Consider the following 22,468-nt stretch of genomic DNA (forward strand, 5'->3'; position numbering starts at 1 on the left):
CGTTACTGACAGGGACAGGACCCACCGTTTTGGCCCAGTGGTCCCTATTAGCTTACTTTTCTAGGGCAGGGTTCCTCAACTCCAATCCTCAGGGCCCACCGAATGAATACCACAGGTAACGTGGCTCCATTTTAACGTCCATTTTCAGTCACAAATGTTCCATGTAAATGCACTTATTTCTTCTCAGACCCTTACAGAGAAGAGGAGTAGTCTAGAGTATATGAACCCAGGCGATTGTAAACCCCTTCAAAGCTGGTCAACCCTAGTGTCACTTGCCTTTCTGGGAATGTACAGTTTATATAGTATGCCACATTACTGTGAGCATTACTGCTCTTAAAGGGGCATTTCAGTTAGAGAAAGTTATCCCTTATCCACAGAATAGTGTATAACTATTAGATTGGTGGGAGTCCTACCACTGGGACCCCCGCCAATTGCTAGAACGGCGGGGGCAGCTATCTCCGTCGCGCCCATGGAAATTAATGGAGTTGTCAGCATTTCTGACCAACCTCTCCATCATTTCAAGAGGCTCAATGGGATACAGGGCCCCCGTTCTTATGATCAGTGGGGGTCCCAACAGTAGGAGTCCCACCTATTTAATAGTTATCCCTTATCCTGTGGATAGGGGATAGCTTTCTGTAAACGGAATACCAGTGACTGGTAAGGAATCACCAGAATGCCATTTATCGCAAAACATGATCTTCTGTCTTAGAAGTTGCTTCAAGTGTCTCAGAGTAATATCTCCACTGCCAGGTAATTCAACAAGGAAAAAGAGTAGTGAAGGGTACAGTATGCTTACTGCATCCTTTACATGATGTGAATCTATGAATTAGAGGACATTTAAGGATGATCATATCTAACCACATTTCCAGAAAGTACCATGGACATTATGTAGGGCACCTCCATGCGATATAATGTAATTATGCAAACTTTATGTAAATTCATCCTAAATGGTTCTCTGCATATGAACTATATTAGAAAGCTGATGCAAGCTACATATATTTCAGATTATTAATAAAGATCACTCAGTGTTATGGCATGGGCTGGGTGTTCTGTTAAGAGATTCTCTACCTAGAGTTCAAGAAAAATCTAACTAATACTGCCAGTGGAGAATGGCATGGCCTGACTGCTGCCCAGCTGCTTCTCCTCTTCTTGTCTGCTATCCGAGTGCCCATCCAGTTTACAGCTTACTTACTGTGGATACACTGAATAACAGCTGCAGGTTCTTCTATTGATTGCTGCAGGGTCCTAGTAAGAAGTCTGTCCCACATCACTTTGGTGTGACCGAACTAAGGACAGAGAATAGAAGTGCGAAAATTTGTATATGACGCTCTGGGGTCTCCTAGACCTAAGATTGTATTAAATATTTTTGTTGTTTTCTCTTATTTATTTATTCTTTTTTTTTATACATTTTTGCTCTCTCTCCTCCCCCTCCCCTTTAAAGGGGTTGTCCAAGTTATATTTATTGATGACCTATCCTCAGGATAGGTCATCAATATCAGATCGGCGGCGGTCCAACACCCGCCACCCCCGCCGATCAGCTGTTTGAAGAGAAGGCGCGCGCCGTGCCAGCGCTACCTCCTCTTCACTGTTTGCCTTCTCGTCGTTGTATCTGCAGCGGTGAGCAGGTGTAATTACGCTCAAGCCGTCCCATTCATTTCTATGGTACGGATCGTTCCTATACAAGTGTATTTTTTCCTATTGAAATGCATTAATGCTGGATCTGGCCCCGAGTGTTCCTGGCAAAACGGATTCGGCATTGCGGCCTGCGCACGCTCAGACCGCAAAAAATTTGAAAAAAAAATCTTTCCGGATCCGTTTTTCCGGATGACACCGGAGAGACGAATCCGGCATTTCAAAGCAGTTGTCACACGGATCAGGATCCTGATCCGTCTGACAAATGCCATCAGTTTGCATACGTTTTGATGGATCCGTCAGGCAGTTCCGGCGACGGAACTGCCTGCCGGAATCCTCTGCCTCAAGTGTGAAAGTACTCTTATACTGAAGTGGAAGAAGCCTGGACAAATTCTCCCTACAGTGTGGATGTGGAAAGTGTTAAGGTGTGTAAGAGTAATAGTGGCAGCAAAAGTACCGGCAGCAGTATCAGCACCCCATGTAACAGACAAAGCAGCAAGTGATGTGTGCGCACCTGTGTTGCCGTAGTATTGGCAGTAGGTGGAGTAAGAGCTGGGCCAGTGGTGGCAGCAGCTATACAGTACGGAACATGGTGGTAGGCAGGCAGACAGTGGAGTGATGGGGCCGGCGATCAATAGCCGCCATCAGAAATGTCAGATCTATTTATCTGCCTTAGGTCTTTTTCACACGCACAGTCCGTGGGGCAGCCGCAGCGGATCGAGGAACCATTCACTTGAATGGGTCAGCGATGCGGCCGTTCCGCAAAAAGATAGGACATATTCTATCTTTTTGCGGAACAGAAGTACAGGACGAAACCCCACGGAAGCACTCCGTAGTGCTTCCGTAGGGTTCCCATCCGTGGTTCCGTTCCGCATCTCCGGATTTGCGGACCCATTGAAGTGAATGGGTCCGCATCCGTTATGCGGAATGCCCATGGAACGGCGCCCGTGTATTGCGGATCCGGAAATGCGGTCCGCAATACGGCAACGGGGCACACACGCCCGTAGGAAAGAGGCCTTAGCCGGAGGTATTTGAAAATCCTCATGGATCCATGCCTGATTCATTTTGACACAAGTGATGTTTTGTACACTGGCGGAGGACAACTTTGACCATTTGGATGTGACGACCCCATCAGCCGTGCCAAATACTTGAAAACTCTCTCTAACATGGCACTGGAGGCTAGACAAGACAATGAAGTGATAGCAAACGCAGTTCCAGTCGGTGTTCCAATGTGCCTCCTCTCCGAAGTCCATGGAGTCAGGGAACAAGGTTTGTGCTGGGGAAAGGCCGCACTCATTTAGAAAATGAGAAAATTTATATATATATGTGCAGAAGTACGAATATCATACAGCAGAATAACATTTTGGTGACGGCTTGAAACTGCTCCATATTTCCATAATGACAAGGCAATTCTTACGAACACTCCTCTGGCAAAAATGGACAACTATCCTAAAAGTCCAATGGGTGGCATAGAGAATTACATTTTGATAAGGGGACAGAACTGTGCCACTATGGATACAGCACAGAAGAGATGGTACTGTGCAGTGCCCACATACGCAGAATAAAAACAGATACTGAGAGTTGCAGGACAAGAGAAACGTTACTGTGCAGTATTCATATATACAGAATTACAGCACATAGCGAGAAGTACACAATACACATGGCACTGTGCAGTGCCCAAATATACAGAATAGGAGCAGATATCAATAATTTGACCCAGGATACAGGACAAGAGAAGTGGTACTGTGCAGTGTCCATATATACAGAATAAGAGCAGATACTGAGAATTACACCCAGCATGTAGAACAAGAGAAGTGGTACTGTGCAGTGTTCATACACTCCTTAACATTGAAATTGCAACAACAAGAAGGAAAAGTCACAGAATTATGGAAATCAAAGAGATTAATAGACATGTTAATGGGATGCAAATGCTAAAAAATGGAAACAAAATATTTATGAATGCCACTCGCAGAAATACATGCACTTGCATGCCTTGGTTATTAATTGTCTGAAGAATGTTCTGCCATGCTGAATGCACTTGGACATGCAATTCATCGAGATCTGCTCCTGGTGTAACAGTGTGGTCTCCAAACCAATTCACGGCTATCATTGCGTCTAAGTCAAAAGCTGGACTTGACACTGAAGAAGACAGACCTTCTTTCCAGCGTCCATTGCCATCTTGCTGTGAACCATGATAGCCTTTGAGCCTTTGAGCCAATGGAATGGCTTTCTCGTGGCCCAGTGTCATGTAAATGCCTTCTGATGGTTTGTGTTTGCCGCCCTAGGCTTGGGATGTGACGTCCAGCAGTACAGAATAGATCACTATGCGCCATTCTTCTAATCAGGCAATCCTTCCATACAGAGATTCTCTTCTGTGCACCTCTTGCTGTCATTCCAGTTTGCCATTGTTCTTCCAACCACTGGGACATGCAATGTTGAACAGTGCTGACATCTCGGCCTAGGCGTGACAGACAGTTGGCTATATTTAGTTTGCTTGAAACTCAGAGAGGCAATGTGTGTGTACTAAGCTTTTCTGTCTTTTCTTCAGAGATGGGTAATGGTCTCTGCAGTCTGACCACACTGGTCAAGAGTTTGACATAGTGTTTAAGGGGTTTGTCTGGTTTCAATGGAAAACTCAGGGAATCTAACTATAATAAAGAATAGATGACTACTTATCTTACTGATCCCACATCACAGCTCCAGTTCTCCTGATCGAGCTCTGTTCTGTTTTCCCTGATGAGGTGTCAGAATCATGTTGACAACATGTGACGGCTACAGCCTATCATTGGCTTCAGTGGTGCACTGAAGAGGCCAGTGACTGGCTGCAGTGGTCATCTGTTGTTAACCTTGTGTCACCATTGCAACAGAGAAACCAAAGCCCTGCTGGGAGAACTTGTATAAAGGAGCAGGAACTGTCAGGTAAGTAATCATCTATTCTTTTATTTAGGCTGATGCTTTCTGTATTCTGCAGCTCACTTGTCGGATTTGCTGTGTAGACTGGGATAATGAGCACAGTCATCTCATTATCATTAGAGAGAAGAGGAGTTATTGATAGCTGTATTGTATTACTGGATACCTAGATGAGGCAGGATAGTAACACTGTACACACACATAAGAAACTATGCAGCTTCCCTGTAAACTTTGATCTAAGGCTAATTTCACACTCGCGTTTGGTGCGGATCCGTCATGAATCTGCACAGACGGATCCGTTCAGTTACTTTCACACCTGCGTTAGGTGCGGATCCGTCTGCACCTATAATGCAAACGCTTGTATCAGTTCAGAACGGATCCGTTTGCATTATTATTATTTTTTTGTTCATGATAATGCAAACGGATCCGTTTTGATTTACACTGAAAGTCAATGGGGAACGGATCCGTTTTCAATTGCACCATATTGTGTCAGTGAAAACTGACCCGTCCCCATTGACTTACATTGTATCCGTTTGGCTGCAAGCAGCGTTTTGGTGTCTGCCTCCAGAACGGAATTGTGACTGATCGGAGACAAACTGATGCATTCTGAACGGATCCATATCCATTCAGAATACATTGGGCTAAACTGATCTGTTTTTGGCCGCTTGTGAGAGCCCTGAAACGGATCTCACAAGCGGACCCAGAAACGCCAGTGTGAAAGTAGCCTAAGGGACTCTAGTCATCACTTCCTGGAAAGTAAAAATCTATATTTCTCAGTCAATTGACTCACTTTCGCTGTAAAGCAAATACATCCTGCTGCAATATCTAATCAGACAATACAGAAAGGAAATGGGTGACACCAATATGAGGTAAGTGCTTAAAAAATAAAAATACTATAAATATGTAAAATGTTCAAAGAAAAGATTAAACCTAATGGGAAATTGAATATTCAAAATGCATCAGAGTTATGGCTTGTTTGTGCCCAAACTGGTGTTCATGCTTTGCCCCACACTTATTTTATGTTGTAGAGACTTTTTGAGCCTTGCTCAACCAGGGAGCATGGCTTAAAGAGGACCTCTCACCGCTCCTGACAGGTCTGTGTTAATAGCTTCATGGATTCCCCATGTAATAACAATTCTGGAGCATCTAGTCTTATGGCTCTATGTTGTGCCGCTCCATTATAATTTCAACCTGAAGTTATGAATGAATTGCTAGCAGTCTGCAGTAAGGGTACAGAGGGGAGGTAACGTTTAGCAGAAATAATAAAGGGATGGCACAACATAGTGTCCTCTTTAAGATTCACCAATGTGTGCCAACATTGTGCAAACATTTTGACTCAATGTAAGCCAACCAATAATTTTTGTGGTAGGGGCTGAGGTGTACATTGGCGTGGAGTCGGGAGGGATGCCTATCACCCTCCAAGAACTGTCTGGCTGAACTGTGCCTGGAGCCAGTGCGGGGTAGGCCTGGATAAGTGGGCCACCCAAGAGAGTGGAATGAAAGAAAGAAGGGTCGGGAGGGTGGGGCATGAAGCAGCCGTCCTCCAGGTGAGGACGCGTGGGGAACATATAGTCAGCAGCCCCTCCCACAAATGCAGGCTGTAACCAGCCTTAATACTTGTGGTAGGGGCTGAGGTGTACATTGGCGTGGAGTCGGGAGGGATGCCTATCACCCTCCAAGAACTGTCTGGCTGAACTGTGCCTGGAGCCAGTGCGGGGTAGGCCTGGATAAGTGGGCAAGAAGACTACCCACGCTGTAGGAGGGAAATAGTTAATTGGACCGACCGCCACGGGAGGTAACAAGGGCACGAGTGATTCAGGCCGGAGCTGGGCTGTTAAATGACCTGAGCGAACCGGGAAGGCAGTGGGTAGTTAGTGACGTGACGGTCCAGGTGACGGCGGAAGAGCAAGCTGGGCGATCCAGGATGTGAGAGGCAACATGGGCCTGGGCGACCCAGGATGAGAGAGGCAACGTGGGCCTGGGCGACCCAGGAAGACTGAGGTAGAGCGGGCCTGGGTGATCCAGAATGACAGAGACAGAGCGGGCCTGGGTGATCCAGAATGAGAGAGACAGAGCGAGCCTGGGCGATCCAGCATGACCGAGGTGGGGCGAGCCTGGGGGAGCATAGCGAGCCTGGGCGATCCAGGGAGACTGGAGCCGAGCGAGCCTGGGCGATCCAGGGAGACTGGAGCAGAGCGAGCCTGGGCAATCCAGGGAGACTGGAGCAGAGCGAGCCTGGGCGATCCAGGGAGACTGGAGCAGAGCGAGCCTGGGCGATCCAGGGAGACTGGAGCAGAGCGAGCCTGGGCGATCCAGGGAGACTGGAGCAGAGCGAGCCTGGGCGACCCAGGGAGACTGGAGCAGAGCGAGCCTGGGCGACCCAGGGAGACTGGAGCAGAGCGAGCCTGGGCGACCCAGGACGACAGGAGCAGAGCGAGCCTGGGCGATCCAGGACGACAGGAGCAGAGCGAGCCTGGGCGATCCAGGACGACAGGAGCAGAGCGAGCCTGGGCGATCCAGGACGACAGGAGCAGAGCGAGCCTGGGCGATCCAGGACGACAGGAGCAGAGCGAGCCTGGGCGATCCAGGACGACAGGAGCAGAGCGAGCCTGGGCGATCCAGGACGACAGGAGCAGAGCGAGCCTGGGCGATCCAGGACGACAGGAGAGCAGAGCGAGCCTGGGCGATCCAGGACGACAGGAGCAGAGCGAGCCTGGGCGATCCAGGACGACAGGAGCAGAGCGAGCCTGGGCGATCCAGGACGACAGGAGCAGAGCGAGCCTGGGCGATCCAGGACGACAGGAGCAGAGCGAGCCTGGGCGATCCAGGACGACAGGAGCAGAGCGAGCCTGGGCGATCCAGGATGACAGGAGCAGAGCGAGCTGGGGCTCAGGATGACAGGAGCAGAGAGGCCTGGGCGATCCAGGATGACCGGAGCAGAGAGAGCCTGGGTGATCCAGACGACAGGGAAAGACAGACGAAAGGCGTATACCTGATACCTGAGAATTCGGGAAGCTGATGAGCCGCTACTTCTGATCGGGAGGGCTGAATAAACGACAGCACCGCAGCCCTGTTTGTTATAGAAAGATTGCCCAAAATGGTACATTAGGAAACCGGAAAAATGGCACAGTAACGGAAACCCCACGACTAAAACGACATCCATGGAGTTAGCTACCCCGGAGGGGATAACCTGTGTTACATCTGGCAGCAGCAGTGGAAGGTGCAGTTTCTGGTTCCAGTCGAGGAGGCAGAGAGCGATTGTGCAGCGATTAAAGGGCAGTTGTGGGAATAGGGGTCCACTGGAGGTTCGAACTTACTTAACCTGGGCCAGCGGTAGCCTAGACGATGGGAACCAGAATCGCAGTTCCAGAGCCCTGCAGCAGCGTCCGCAAGGCAGCACCTTAATGATCACACCGGCGTCTGGTCTCTCCACTGCGTTCCTGAAGCTTCTTTTCTCCTTTTTTTTTTTTTTTTTTTTTTTTATCGAAATGGAGAAACAGGCCGGCCAGCCCCGTGCCTGCTAACCACGGCTTCTCGGCTGGAATGTACTGCAAAATAAATGAAAAAATAGACACAATACATGCAGTTATACCTGATTACAGTTGTAGATACCCCCAGGTCCGGTGTACTAAAGAAGAACTTGTACCAGTTGGCTTTGATATTATCATTATTCTTAAACATCGCTTTAGGAGAGCAGGGAAGAGAAAGAGGATGCAGGACCGGAGGACCGGGCGGGGAGCAAGGAAGGATGGCAGAGGCAGTGTGGGCCCGGGCGATCCAGGATGACAGAGGCAGGAACGAGCCTGGGCGATCCAGGATGACAGAGGCAGGAACGAGCCTGGGCGATCCAGGATGACAGAGGCAGAACGAGCCTGGGCGATCCAGGATGACAGAGGCAGAACGAGCCTGGGCGATCCAGGATGACCGAGGCGAAACGAGCCTGGGCGATCCAGGAAGACTACGGATGATGTGTGCGAGCGAGATAAGAAGCAAGGAAAACAGACCCAAGTATAGACAACAAGCAATAATCAGCACCTAGGTGTAACACGGCGGTGCCACACGCATGTGCCCAGGAGGGCCGCACGGGACAGCCGTGCCAAACCTGAGCATGCGAGGACGGCACTGCAATGGTGCCCGACGCATGCGCCCAGGGGGGCGGCAGACACGGCCGCCAGACACGGCACTAGATACGCACGGAACTCGCACGCTGCCCTAGCTGTGATCACTAGAGAGGATACGTGGCATTGCAGGCTCCGCTATGTGGTGCTGGATTTTCCGAGGTGGAGGACGCTGGCATTGTCTATAATGGACCGGCAATCGGCTGCTAGAATTAACAACTCATGCTTAAAAAATAACAAATATTCTATAGTCCGCTCCAGGGTTTTAAATAATGACACCGGTTCGATGTAGTCCGGTTCAGGCTTTAGAGATTATGTTACCTCTATATAAGTCACAACTTAGTCCCTCGTTTTTATGACATTTTTACCACTGAAGAAAAACCTACAGGGTTTCGAAACGCGTTTGAAGAATAGAAAACGCAGCAATATATGCAGAGTGCAAGGACTTGTATTAAGAAGCGATCCACGCAGTTACGGAGCATGTGCCAGGTAATAGGAGCTGGCACCAGCGCGCGCACAGAGCGTGAAAACAAGCGGTCAGAAAAATAGATTGATTCAAATAATCAAAATCACATATGTATTAATCACTACTAAAACATATCTACCAACATATCGGGATTCTGGTAAGCAGACAACATTGATATCTACCAGATTACAACGCATGACTATTATGGAACTGAGCTACGAGGTAGCAATTACAAGATTACATGATAACAACTGCCAGTTCACACCGAGAGCCCGGGCCCGGCTGGATTCCGGCGTGCGCTCCAAGCTGGAACGCACGCCGATCCCGTGACCGGAAGCCCAGGCCCGGCCGAGAAGCTCCGGCGCGCGCCCCCCGCCGGAACGCACGCCGGCCTGGGACGGCGCCCAAGCCGGAGGATGGGAGAGACCCAGAGGAGGGGGTAGCCCGCAGGCCGGACCCTACCCGTCCCGCCGACGCGTGGGGGAGACGAAGCGCTCGGGTCCAGAGTGCAAGGAGCACGTGACCGCCGCTCGGAGGAGCCCCGGAAGTGACGCGCTGCGACCGGAAGTGACGGGACGGATCGAGGAAGCTGCATGAAGCAGCCGTCCTCCAGGTGAGGACGCGTGGGGAACATATAGTCAGCAGCCCCTCCCACAAATGCAGGCTGTAACCAGCCTTAATACATGTAAAATAAGACAAAACTGAGTAAGGGTACTTTCACACTAGCGTTATTGTTTTCCTGGTATTAAATTCCGGTAAAGGGTCTCAATAACGGAAAAAACGCATCAGTTTTGTCCTAATGCATTCTGAATTGAAAGCAATCCGTTCGGTATGCATCAGGATGTCTTCCGTTCCGTCCCTTGGACGGTATTTGACTGCAGTATTTTTTCCGGCCAACAACCCGGAACAATACCGCACTGTGAGGCCAGCCATTGTGAAACTACAACTCCCAGCATGCTCTTCTCCAAACTCCCATAGAAACAAATGGAGCAGGCTGGGAATTGTAGTTTCACAGCAGCTGGAGTGTTGAAGGTTGCTGACCCCTGATCTAGTCTATGGGGGTCACAGTTTTTTTATTTCTTGGCTTGACTTCCTTTTAGAGCCATTTTATTTGCAACACGTTTATGGAATATTGCATGCTGTTTATTCTTTGTTGCTCAAATTACTTAGTGATTTTCCAGTCTAAAGTCATATATAGAGATGATCGAATTTCTAAAAAATTCTATTTGGTTGGTCTGGCGAATTCTCCAAAAAGATTAGATTCGATCTGAATTTATTTGTGGCGAACCACGTTAAAAAACAGCTATTTCCTATCTGCAGAGAGCCTGTATAGTGGTGTAGAACACTGTGCCTTGCAGTAACATGCATTAGGGAGTCTGCTGTGGTAGTGAAATAATACTGTGAGTCAGTATGACAGGCAGATGACAGGCGTTGCTCTAAGAATCACTGCACACTTTACTTATTTAGGCAGTTACGGGGCCAAAACTGACCAACTAACTCAAGTGTGAACTCAGCCTTACAGGTTGATGTTAGCGTCAAGAAGTGCACTCTGTTTACACCGTCATCAGCTAAATGCACATAGATGTCTACAGGACCTGTTCTATTAAACGCTTATACAAGTAGAGCCCCCCGACAGAGTGGAGAGGGTGTCAGCAGTAAGTTTGTGTTGACGTCACTGATTATTTTGCCCTTCCTCTGATCCGTCAGAACAATAACCCCTCAAAAAACTGATCCTGTCTCTTGAGCATCTGCCTTCACTCGGTCAGCATTTGGTCAGTAATCCATCAGTGTCGATAAAGCCAAAAAACAGGAGTGGATCCAAAACAGCGATGACACGTGAATAGATTATTTGCATGTCTTCTGTCTTTTGTGCCCACTCTTGCTTTTGGCTACAAAATCATAAGCCAATTCTGATGGGACCTTACAGGCCTTACAGCTGCTACATAGACAGGATCCATTGTGCGTCTCATTTTTCCTTCCTTCTGACAGATTATGTCAACCAGGCCAAAAAGGCTTAATAGTGGCCGAGTCAAGAAGTGGGGGGATGGCAGCAGCATGTGGAGACCACATAGTGTTGAGGTGGCAGCAGCATGAAGGGACCACAGAGTGGTGAAGTGGCAGCAGCATGAGGAGACCACAGAGTGGCCCAATGACAGAGTAGATAGATGGGGGGGGGGCAATACCAGTACCAGCTTAAGATGGTGGCTGACAGTAGGAGCACCTGTCAGCAGGTGTGGCATCAGGCGGGTGGCAGCATCAGAATAGTAGCTGAAGCAGGTAGCCAGAAGAAACAGGTCTCTTTTGTCAAAGTATTTGTGTGGCACCATGGATGATCTAGTCTGATGCATCAGTCATAGGTGTTTGAAAATCCTGGCTGATCCACGCCTGATTCATTTTCACAAAGGTCAGTTTCTCTACATTTTGGGTGGACAGAAGTCTTGGTTGAGCACTAAAGTTCTTGGGTGCTCGAGTAGAACACATCTGGATGCTCTGGTGCTAGGCCGAGCACCCGAACACAATGGAAGTCAATGGGAGAACCCGAGCATTAAACCAGGCACTGAAGTGGGGAGGGTGTCTGGTTCATAGGAAAAGGTCAGAAATGGATAGAAACACCCCTGAAATGGTTCAGGAACAGCATGGGGAGGATGTCTGGATGCATCTTGGACTCCCAGGTCGCTGCTGGGAACGATTTTGTCCTAGTAGTACGCCACTTTTAGAGGAAAAATTGTTAGGAAACATTATTTTCTGTATATTTACTTGTATATAAATTGCAAGTGCTGCCAAAAATTTACAAGGAAGAGGAATTCTGATACAACCCGTATATCACATAGAGGAGGGCCTCGTTCACATTGTGGTACAATTGTTCAGGTAGTAGGACTCCTACACTCATAAAGCCTATGCACTAAGGAAAAGGGCTGCCAAAAATTACAAGGAACCGGCACTCCAGTATACCCTCATTATTACACATAAATAAGGGCATCATACACACCCTTGAAAAATTATAATTGATGGCCTGCTGGTGACCCTCAAAAACATTAGGAGCAAGGGCCTGCTGGTGACCCTCTAAAACATTAAGGGCGAGGGCCTGCTGCTGATCTGACCATCTAAAACATTAGGGTTGAGGGTCTGCTGCTGAGCTGACCATCTAAAACATTAGGCGTGAGGGCCTGCTGCCGAGCTGACCATCTAAATAATTTTGTGGGCGAGGGCCTTCTGCCGAGCTGACCATCTAAATAAAATTGTGGGCGAGGGCCTGCTGCCGAGCTGACCATCAAAAAAAAATTGTGGGCAAGGGCCTGCTGCCGAGCTGACATCTAAAAAAATTTGTGGGTGAGGGCCTGCTGCCAAGATGACCATCTAAAAAATGTTGTGGGTGAGGGCCTGCTGCCGAGCTGACCATCAAAAAATTTTGGGGTGAGGGTCTGCTGCTGAGCTGACCCTCTAAAACATTATGGTTGAGGGCCTGCTGGTGACCCTCTAAAACATTATGGATATGGGCATGCTGCTGAACCATATAACCTTTTTAGTGGTGGAAGGGGTACATGGGAATATGTGTCAGTCGTTAAGTAGACCTTCCCAATAACTGCATTGGTCAGGGCACAGGTGATATTACGGGACACATGCCGGTGTAAGGCTGGGACTGCACACAGTGAAAAATATTGGCGGCTGGAGACAGAGTACCGCGGGACAGCCGCCGCTATCAGGTGGTGGAAAGCCTCAATGTCCACAAGCCTAAATGGCATCGTTTCCAGGGCCAGCAATTTGGAAAGGTCACCAATAACCCCACGCATTCTTATCCCCTAATAGGATTGAGAATTTGTCAACCTATAGTGAGGACGCGTCTAGTCCCGAACCTTTTTTAGCCTTGCCCTCAAACTTGGCTGAACAATCCTCTTTAAATCATCTATCACCGTCAGCTGATTCTTCTATCAGATCCAGACCAGTTCTTTCTTTTATCCAGGCCTTGTCCCACTACCTTACCAAATCCCCCATAGCACAACCTAATCCTTTTCTAAATCTGCGCTCACAGCAAAACTTGAAAATGACTCAGTTCTTCAGCCCGATTCAACCCCTCTCCCGCAAAAACAAAAGACTTATGTCCGGCGAAGAGGGTGTAGAGGGGGGAGAAGATATAGGTCCAGACACCAAGAAAGCACGGGCCGAAACAGAGGGAGCAGCGAACAGTCCACTGATAATTTGAAGGAAAAAGGCATCTTTAACCTCTTTAGTTATAATCTAAGTAGAAGCGAAATAGAAGTCCTCTCTAAGGGCTTGTCAATCTGTCCATCCAGAGGACCGGATATGTTTGAGCTTTTTGTCGATCAATATTTAAGAAAGCTGACACTTAAATGCCACTATCTACTAAAAAAATTATATAACTAGTCCAGCGCCCTAATGGAGGAACTCTTTGACTGCCCCATCTCAATTTAAACCACGATCCACTTTCTATCCAGTTAAAAACCGGGGACCACATTTGGAAACATTCTACAATATGGTCCTTAATGACCTTAAGACCCTGGTTAACTCAGATCAGAAGGGATTAGACCACACACACCCGTATCCTTACTGGCGCCCAAGTTAAAGCAATATCCTCCCTTAAATCAAATCAAGAAATTGTGATTAAAAATGCTGAAAAGGGTGGGGGTATTGTCATTCTGGATGCCAGTGCTTACAATAATGAAGCTCTAAGAATTTTATCAGATGATGACTACTACATTAGGCTACTTTCACACTAGCGTTCGGGGCTCCGCTTGTGAGTTCCGTTCAAAGGCTCTCACAAGCGGCCCCGAACGCTTCCGTCCAGCCCTAATGCATTCTGAGTGGATGCGGATCCGCTCAGAATGCATCAGTCTGGCAGCATTTGGCCTCCGCTCAGCAGGTGGACACCTGAACGCTGCTTGCAGCGTTCGGGTGTCCGCCTGGCCGTGCGGAGGCAAACGGATCCGTCCAGACTTACAATGTAAGTCAATGGGGACGGATCCGTTTGAATATGACATACTATGGCTCAATTTTCAAACGGATCCGTCCCCCATTGACTTTCAATGTAAAGTCTGGACGGATCCGTCTGAGGCTACTTTCACACTTAGAATTTTTTTTACAATATAATGCAGACGGATCCGTTCTGAACGGATCCACCGTCTGCATTATATGAGCGGATCCGTCTCAGACGGATCCGCTCTGAACGCAAGTGTGAAAGTAGCCTAAAACTATTGGGCGATCCCAGTGACAGTTTCAAAAAAGCCTTGGGACTCCTAGTCGATAGGGCCCTTGCAGAAAAAATATTGACAAAAAAAGAAAACTGAATCTTGAAAATTCTCTTTCCCTCCATACCTTATTTTTATTTTTTGCCAAAAATACATAAAACCTTAATCAATCCACCAGTCCGCCCGAATATTTTAGGAGTCGATTCATTAACTTCAAATCCATCAGCATATATTGACCATACACTTCAAAGGTATGTGAAACATCTACTGTCCTATCTAAGAGTCTCCAGTCATTTGATAACACTTCTTCAAGACTTCTGTTGGGAACCAGGAATGCTTTGGGCCACATTTGACGTATCGGCTTTGTATAGTAATATACAACATCATCTGGGCATTGCGGCAGTGGAAGACTTCCTTAACCACCTCAGCTCCCCTAGCTTAAACCCCCTTAATGACCAGACCACTTTTTACAATTCTGCACTACACTAATTTCACTGTTTATTGCTCGGTCATACAACTTACCACCCAAATGAATTTTACCTCCTTTTCTTCTCACTAATAGAGCTTTCATTTGGTGGTATTTCATTGCTGCTGACATTTTAACTTTTTTTTATATTAATCGAAATAGACCGAAATTTTAGCAAAAAAACTAAATTTTTAACTTTCGGTTGTAACATTTTTTCAATTAAAACTACATTTCTATATAAATTTTTCTCTAAATTTATTGTTCTACATGTCTTTGATAAAAAAAAATGCAATAAGTGTATATTTATTGGTTTGGGTAAAAGTTATAGCTTTTTCAAACTATGGTGCAAAAATGTGAATTTCCGCATTTTGAAGCAGCTCTGACTTTCTGAGCACCTGTCATGTTTCCTGAGGTTCTACAATGCCCAGACAGTAGAAACACCCCATAAATGACCCCATTTCGGAAAGTAGACACCCTAAGGTATTCGGTGATGGGCATAGTGAGTTCATGGAAGTTTTTATTTTTTGTCACAAGTTAGAGGAAAATGATATATATATATATTTTTTTTATAAAGTCTCATATTCCACTAACTTGTGACAAAATTTTTTTTTTACATGAACTAACCATACCCCTCACGGAATACCTTGGGGTGTCTTCTTTCCAAAATGAGGTCACTTGTGGGGTATTTATACTGTCCTGGCATTTTAGGGGCCCTAAAGCGTGAGAAGTAGTTTGGAATCCAAATTCATAAAAATGCCCTGTGAAATCCTGAAAGTACTCATTGGAAATTGGGCCCCTTTGTGCGTCTTGGCTGCAAAAAAGTGTCACACATGTGGTATCGCCGTACTCAGAAGAAGTAGGGCAATGTGTTTTGGGGTGTATTTTTACATATACCCATGCTGGGTGAGAGAAATATCTCTCTAAAAGTCAACTTTTCCCATTTTTTTATACAAAGTTGTCATTATAGAGAGATATTTCTCTCACCAAGCCTGGTTATATGTAAAAAGACACCCCAAAACACATTGCCCAACTTCTCCTGAGTACGGCGATACCACATGTGTGACACTTTTTTGCAGCCAAGATGCGCAAAGGGGCCCAATTTCCATTTAGGAGGGCATTTTTAGACATTTGGATTCCAGACTTCTTCTCACGCTTTAGGGCCCCTAAAATGCCAGGGCAGTATAAATATCCCACATGTGACCCCATTTTAGAAAGAAGACACCCTAAGGTATTCCGTGAGGGGCATGGCGAGTTCATACAAGTTTTTTTTTTTGGCACAAGTTAGCGGAAATTGATTTATTTTTTATTTTTCTCATAAAGTCTCCCTTTCCACTAACTTGTGCCAAAAAATTCTATCTTTCATGGACTCACTATGCCCCTCAGCGAATACCTTGGGGTGTCTTCTTTCCGAAATGGGGTCATTTATGGGGTATTTATACTGCCCTGGCATTTTAGGGGCCGTAAAGCGTGAGAAGAAGTCTGGAATATAAATGTCAAAAAACTTTTACGCATTTGGATTCTGTGAGGGGTATGGTGAGTTCATGTGAGATTTTATTTTTTGTCACAAGTTAGTGGAATATGAGACTTTGTAAGAAAAAACAAAAAAATTCCGCTAACTTGTGCCATAAAAAAAAAAAAATCTTCTATGAACTCGCCATGCCCCTCAAAAGTGATCTTTTTATAGCGCCACAGCGATTTTACGGTGTTTTTGCAGTGATCAGAAAAAAAAATTCAGTCACTGCGGTGGGGCGGACTGAACGCAAGTGTGCGCACAAGATCAGGCCTGATCGGGCGAACCCTGCGTTTTTTGTAGAGCCTATAGAACATGTCCTATTCTTGTCCGCAATTGCGGACAAGAAAAGGCATTTTCTATATAGTTCTGGCAATGTGCGGATCCGCAAAATGCTGAAAGCACATTGCCGGTGTATGTGTTTTGCGGAGCCGTTGTGTCAGTGTTTTGCGGATCTGTGGATTTGCGGATCCGCAAAACACATATGGACGTCTGCATGGAGCCTTACAGGGGGGTGATCAATGACAGGGGGGTGATCAGGGAGTCTATATGGGGTGATCACCCCCCTGTAAGGCTCCATTCAGACGTCCGTATATGTTTTGCGGATCCGCGGATCCGTGGATCCGCAAAACACATACGGACTTCTGAATGGAGCCTTACAGGGGGGTGATCAATGACAGGGGGGTGATCAGGGAGTCTATATGGGGTGATCAGGGGTTAATAAGGGGTTAATAAGTGACGGGGGGGTGTAGTGTAGTGTGGTGCTTGGTGCTACTTACAGAGCTACCTGTGTCCTCTGGTGGTCGATCCAAGCAAAAGGGACCACCAGAGGACCAGGTAGCAGGTATATTAGACGCTGTTATCAAAACAGAGTCTAATATACCTTTTAGGGGTAAAAAAAAAAGCATCTACAGCCTGCCAGCGAACGATCGCCGCTGGCAGGCTGTAGATCCACTCGCTTACCTTCCGATCCTGTTAACGCGCGCGCCTGTGTGCGCGCGTTCACAGGAAATCTCGCTTCTCGCGAGAGGACGCGCCGTTGCGTCCAGGAAGAATTACAGGGCCGCCGCCAGGACGCGATCCAGCGTGCGGCGGTCCTGTAGTGGTAAATGAGGATATGTTTTTGCCACTGAACCAGAAGTCCTTTATCCTAGACTGTATGCATTTCATACTCACACACAATTATTTTCACTATAAAGGGGGAGTTCTACCTACAAAAATGCGGTACGGCAATGGGCATAAAATTAGACCCTTCCTACGCAAATTTATTCATGGAGGCATTTGAGAGTAGGGAGGGCCTCCTCAATCATGCAAGTATTGTCTTATGACATTATCCTGATCAGGAAAGAAGGACCCTCCTCTCTGCTCGACTTCATTCAGGAGTTAAACCAGAACAGTTGGAACTTGTCCTTTACCGCCCATTCAGACCCTAATTCTGTATTTATAGATCTTCACCTTCAGGTCCGGGAGGGCAGCATTCTAACCAGCACCCACTTCAAAGAAGTAGATGCCAATAGCTATTTAGAGTTCTCCAGCTGCCAACTTTCATAAATGGAAAAAGAATATTCCCTACGGGCAAATGAAGTGGATCCGCAGGAACTGTTCTGATGATAATATTCTGACCAGCCAACTAGAAATACTACAGAAAAGGTTCAAAAACAAGGGCTATCCAAAACATCTTGTCCAAGATTCTAGATAAAAAATCCTCAAGGAAAGTCAGGCAGATTGCCTAAAGCCCCGCAAAACTACCCCCAAAACGGAACTATCTAATATCCAATTGAACTTTTTCACCAGATATAGCTCCCTTTATGGTTCAATTAAATCAATTTTTCAGAGGCATTTGTCCATCCTCCATTGAGAACCAGTCATGGGAAAAGTCCTCCCGTCTAAACCAAATATCACTTTTAGATGGGCACACACTTTAAAAAGTATGTTAGCCCCCCTGTCGTATTATTCAGACAGTTAGAGAACGACTGAATCAACACCGTTCCAACATTCAACGACAGTACCTAAAGCACAGCATATCAAAACACTTTTCAGAAATGCATGGTGGCAGTTTTGTTGGTTTGAAACTGACCACCATTGATACTGTATTTCAGTCTTATTCCCAACTTTGCAGAAGGGAAATGTGTTGGATATATGGGTTCAATACTCTATCTCCATTCAGTTTAAACAAAACTTTAGAACACAGACACTATTGAACCAACAATATAATGAAAATGAAATATAAAAATATAAAATTATGAAAAATAAAAATATTTGGGGAATTATGAAGATAAACCATTAACCTTTAATAATAGAAATATATATATTCAATCTAGCTTTACTTTAATCTGCTGAAAATCCATCCACTTTTGTAACATAGGTGGACCTTTTATATATATACAGGGAGTGCAGAATTATTAGGCAAGTTGTATTTTTGAGGATTAATTTTATTATTGAACAACAACCATGTTCTCAATGAACCCAAAAAACTAATTAATATCAAAGCTGAATATTTTTGGAAGTCGTTTTTAGTTTGTTTTTAGTTTTAGCTATTTTAGGGGGATATCTGTGTGTGCAGGTGACTATTACTGTGCATAATTATTAGGCAACTTAACAAAAAACAAATATATACCCATTTCAATTATTTATTTTTACCAGTGAAACCAATATAACATCTCAACATTCACAAATATACATTTCTGACATTCAAAAACAAAACAAAAACAAATCAGTGACCAATATAGCCACCTTTCTTTGCAAGGACACTCAAAAGCCTGCCATCCATGGATTCTGTCAGTGTTTTGATCTGTTCACCATCAACATTGCGTGCAGCAGCAACCACAGCCTCCCAGACACTGTTCAGAGAGGTGTACTGTTTTCCCTCCTTGTAAATCTCACATTTGATGATGGACCACAGGTTCTCAATGGGGTTCAGATCAGGTAAACAAGGAGGCCATGTCATTAGATTTTCTTCTTTTATACCCTTTCTTGCCAGCCACGCTGTGGAGTACTTGGACGCGTGTGATGGAGCATTGTCCTGCATGAAAATCATGTTTTTCTTGAAGGATGCAGACTTCTTCCTGTACCACTGCTTGAAGAAGGTGTCTTCCAGAAACTGGCAGTAGGACTGGGAGTTGAGCTTGACTCCATCCTCAACCCGAAAAGGCCCCACAAGCTCATCTTTGATGATACCAGCCCAAACCAGTACTCCACCTCCACCTTGCTGGCGTCTGAGTCGGACTGGAGCTCTCTGCCCTTTACCAATCCAGCCACGGGCCCATCCATCTGGCCCATCAAGACTCACTCTCATTTCATCAGTCCATAAAACCTTAGAAAAATCAATCTTGAGATATTTCTTGGCCCAGTCTTGAAGTTTCAGCTTGTGTGTCTTGTTCAGTGGTGGTCGTCTTTCAGCCTTTCTTACCTTGGCCATGTCTCTGAGTATTGCACACCTTGTGCTTTTGGGCACTCCAGTGATGTTGCAGCTCTGAAATATGGCCAAACTGGTGGCAAGTGGCATCTTGGCAGCTGCACGCTTGACTTTTCTCAGTTTATGGGCAGTTATTGTGCGCCTTGGTTTTTCCACACGCTTCTTGCGACCCTGTTGACTATTTTGAATGAAACGCTTGATTGTTCGATGATCACGCTTCAGAAGCTTTGCAATTTTAAGAGTGCTGCATCCCTCTGCAAGATATCTCACTATTTTTGACTTTTCTGAGCCTGTCAAGTCCTTCTTTTGACCCATTTTGCCAAAGGAAAGGAAGTTGCCTAATAATTATGCACACCTGATATAGGGTGTTGATGTCATTAGACCACACCCCTTCTCATTACAGAGATGTACATCACCTAATATGCTTAATTGGTAGTAGGCTTTCGAGCCTATACAGCTTGGAGTAAGACAACATGCATAAAGAGGATGATGTGGTCAAAATACTCATTTGCCTAATAATTCTGCACTCCCTGTATATATATATATATACAGTACAGACCAAAAGTTTGGACACACCTTCTCATTCAAAGAGTTTTTTTTATTTTCATGACTATGAAAATTGTAGATTCACACTGAAGGTATCAAAACTATGAATTAACACATGTGGAATTATATGCATAACAAAAAAGTGTGAAACAACTGAAAATATGTCATATTCTAGGCTCTTCAAAGTAGCCACGTTTTGCTTTGATTACTGCTTTGCACATTCTTGGCATTCTCTTGATGAGCTTCAAGAGGTAGTCACCTGAAATGGTCTTCCAACAGGTCTCGAAGGAGTTCCCAGAAATGCTTAGCACTTGTTGGCCCTTTTGCCTTCACTCTGCGGTCCAGCTCACCCCAAACCATCTCGATTGGGTTCAAGTCCGGTGACTGTGGAGGCCAGGTCATCTGGCGCAGCACCCCATCACTCTCCTTCATGGTCAAATAGCCCTTACACAGCCTGGAGGTGTGTTTGGGGTCATTGTCCTGTTGAAAAATAAATGATGGTCCAACTAAATGCAAACCGGATGGAATAGCATGCCACTGCAAGATCCTGTGGTAGCCATGCTGGTTCAGTATGCCTTCAATTTTGAATAAATCCCCAACAGTGTCACCAGCAAAGCACCCCCACACCATCACACCTCCTCCTCCATGCTTCATGGTGGGAACCAGGCATGTAGAGTCCATCCATTCACCTTTGCTGCGTCGCACAAAGACACGGTGGTTGGAACCAAAGATCTCAAATTTGGACTCATCAGACCAAAGCACAGATTTCCACTGGTCTAATGTCCATTCCTTGTGTTCTTTAGCCCAAACAAGTCTCTTCTGCTTGTTGCCTGTCCTTAGCAGTGGTTTCCTAGCAGATATTCTACCATGAAGGCCTGATTCACACAGTCTCCTCTTAACAGTTGTTCTAGAGATGTGTCTGCTGCTAGAACTCTGTGTGGCATTGACCTGGTCTCTAATCTGAACTGCTGTTAACCTGCAATTTCTGAGGCTGGTGACTCGGATAAACGTATCCTCCGCAGCAGAGGTGACTCTTGGTCTTCCTTTCCTGGGGCGGTCTGCATGTGAGCCAGTTTCTTTGTAGCGCTTGATGGTTTTTGTGACTGCACTTGGGGACACTTTCAAAGTTTTCCCAATTTTTCGGACTGACTGACCTTCATTTCTTAAAGTAATGATGGCCACTCGTTTTTCTTTACAAATTCTAACAGTCTATTCAGTAGGACTATCAGCTGTTTATCCACCTGACTTCTCCACAACGCAACTGATGGTCCCAACCCCATTTATAAGGCAAGAAATCCCACTTATTAAACCTGACAGGGCACACCTGTGAAGTGAAAACCATTTCAGGTGACTACCTCTTGAAGCTCATCAAGAGAATTCCAAGAGTGTGCAAAGCAGTAATCTAAGAAAAAGGTGGCTACTTTGAAGAACCTAGAATATGACATATTTTCAGTTGTTTCACTCTTTTTTGTTATGTATATAATTCCACATGTGTTAATTCATAGTTTTGATGCCTTCAGTGTGAATCTACAATTTTCATAGTCATGAAAATAAAGAAAACTCTTTGAATGAGAAGGTGTGTCCAAACTTTTGGTCTGTACTGTATATATATATATATATATATATATTTTGCATTTCTACATTGTTTGTAGAGGGTATTAAGAGGCCAATAGAAACACATATATTTTATTCAGTTCTACCGTAATTCGCAAAAAAAAATAAAACATTTATTTCTACAGTATGGGTGGACCATACATTCTGTGTTTTATATACTGTTTGTATACGTTGTTTTTTGTTCATTATTTTAATTTTTAAATTGAATAGCTTTGGTAATGTATTTATGAATCTAGTGTCTATTATTATTGAATTTCAATCTTCCTTTTTTTCCCCCTTCTCTTCCTTGTACCTACCACATGCAACTTCATTTGCCTTTTAGATGTGATTTACATGAATTTTAAAGTACCTGCCCTTTATATGCAATTTATATGAGTTTTAAAGCATTTTTATGCATATTTATCCTTTTTATTAGAAGTCTGTCTAGTCTGTAGGGGTTTATATAGGCTAAAATTTACACTTATATAGAATAATATGGGGGATTCAGCCTGCAAAACCCTATGCAGGTGCAGATTGCTATGGTGAAATACAGATACAAACGCAAAAACACAAATGCAATCGCACTCTGCAACCAGCACTCTGCCCTG

The sequence above is a fragment of the Bufo gargarizans genome, chromosome 1 (assembly GCF_014858855.1).
Source record: "Bufo gargarizans isolate SCDJY-AF-19 chromosome 1, ASM1485885v1, whole genome shotgun sequence".
NCBI classification, from domain to species: Eukaryota; Metazoa; Chordata; class Amphibia; order Anura; family Bufonidae; genus Bufo; species Bufo gargarizans.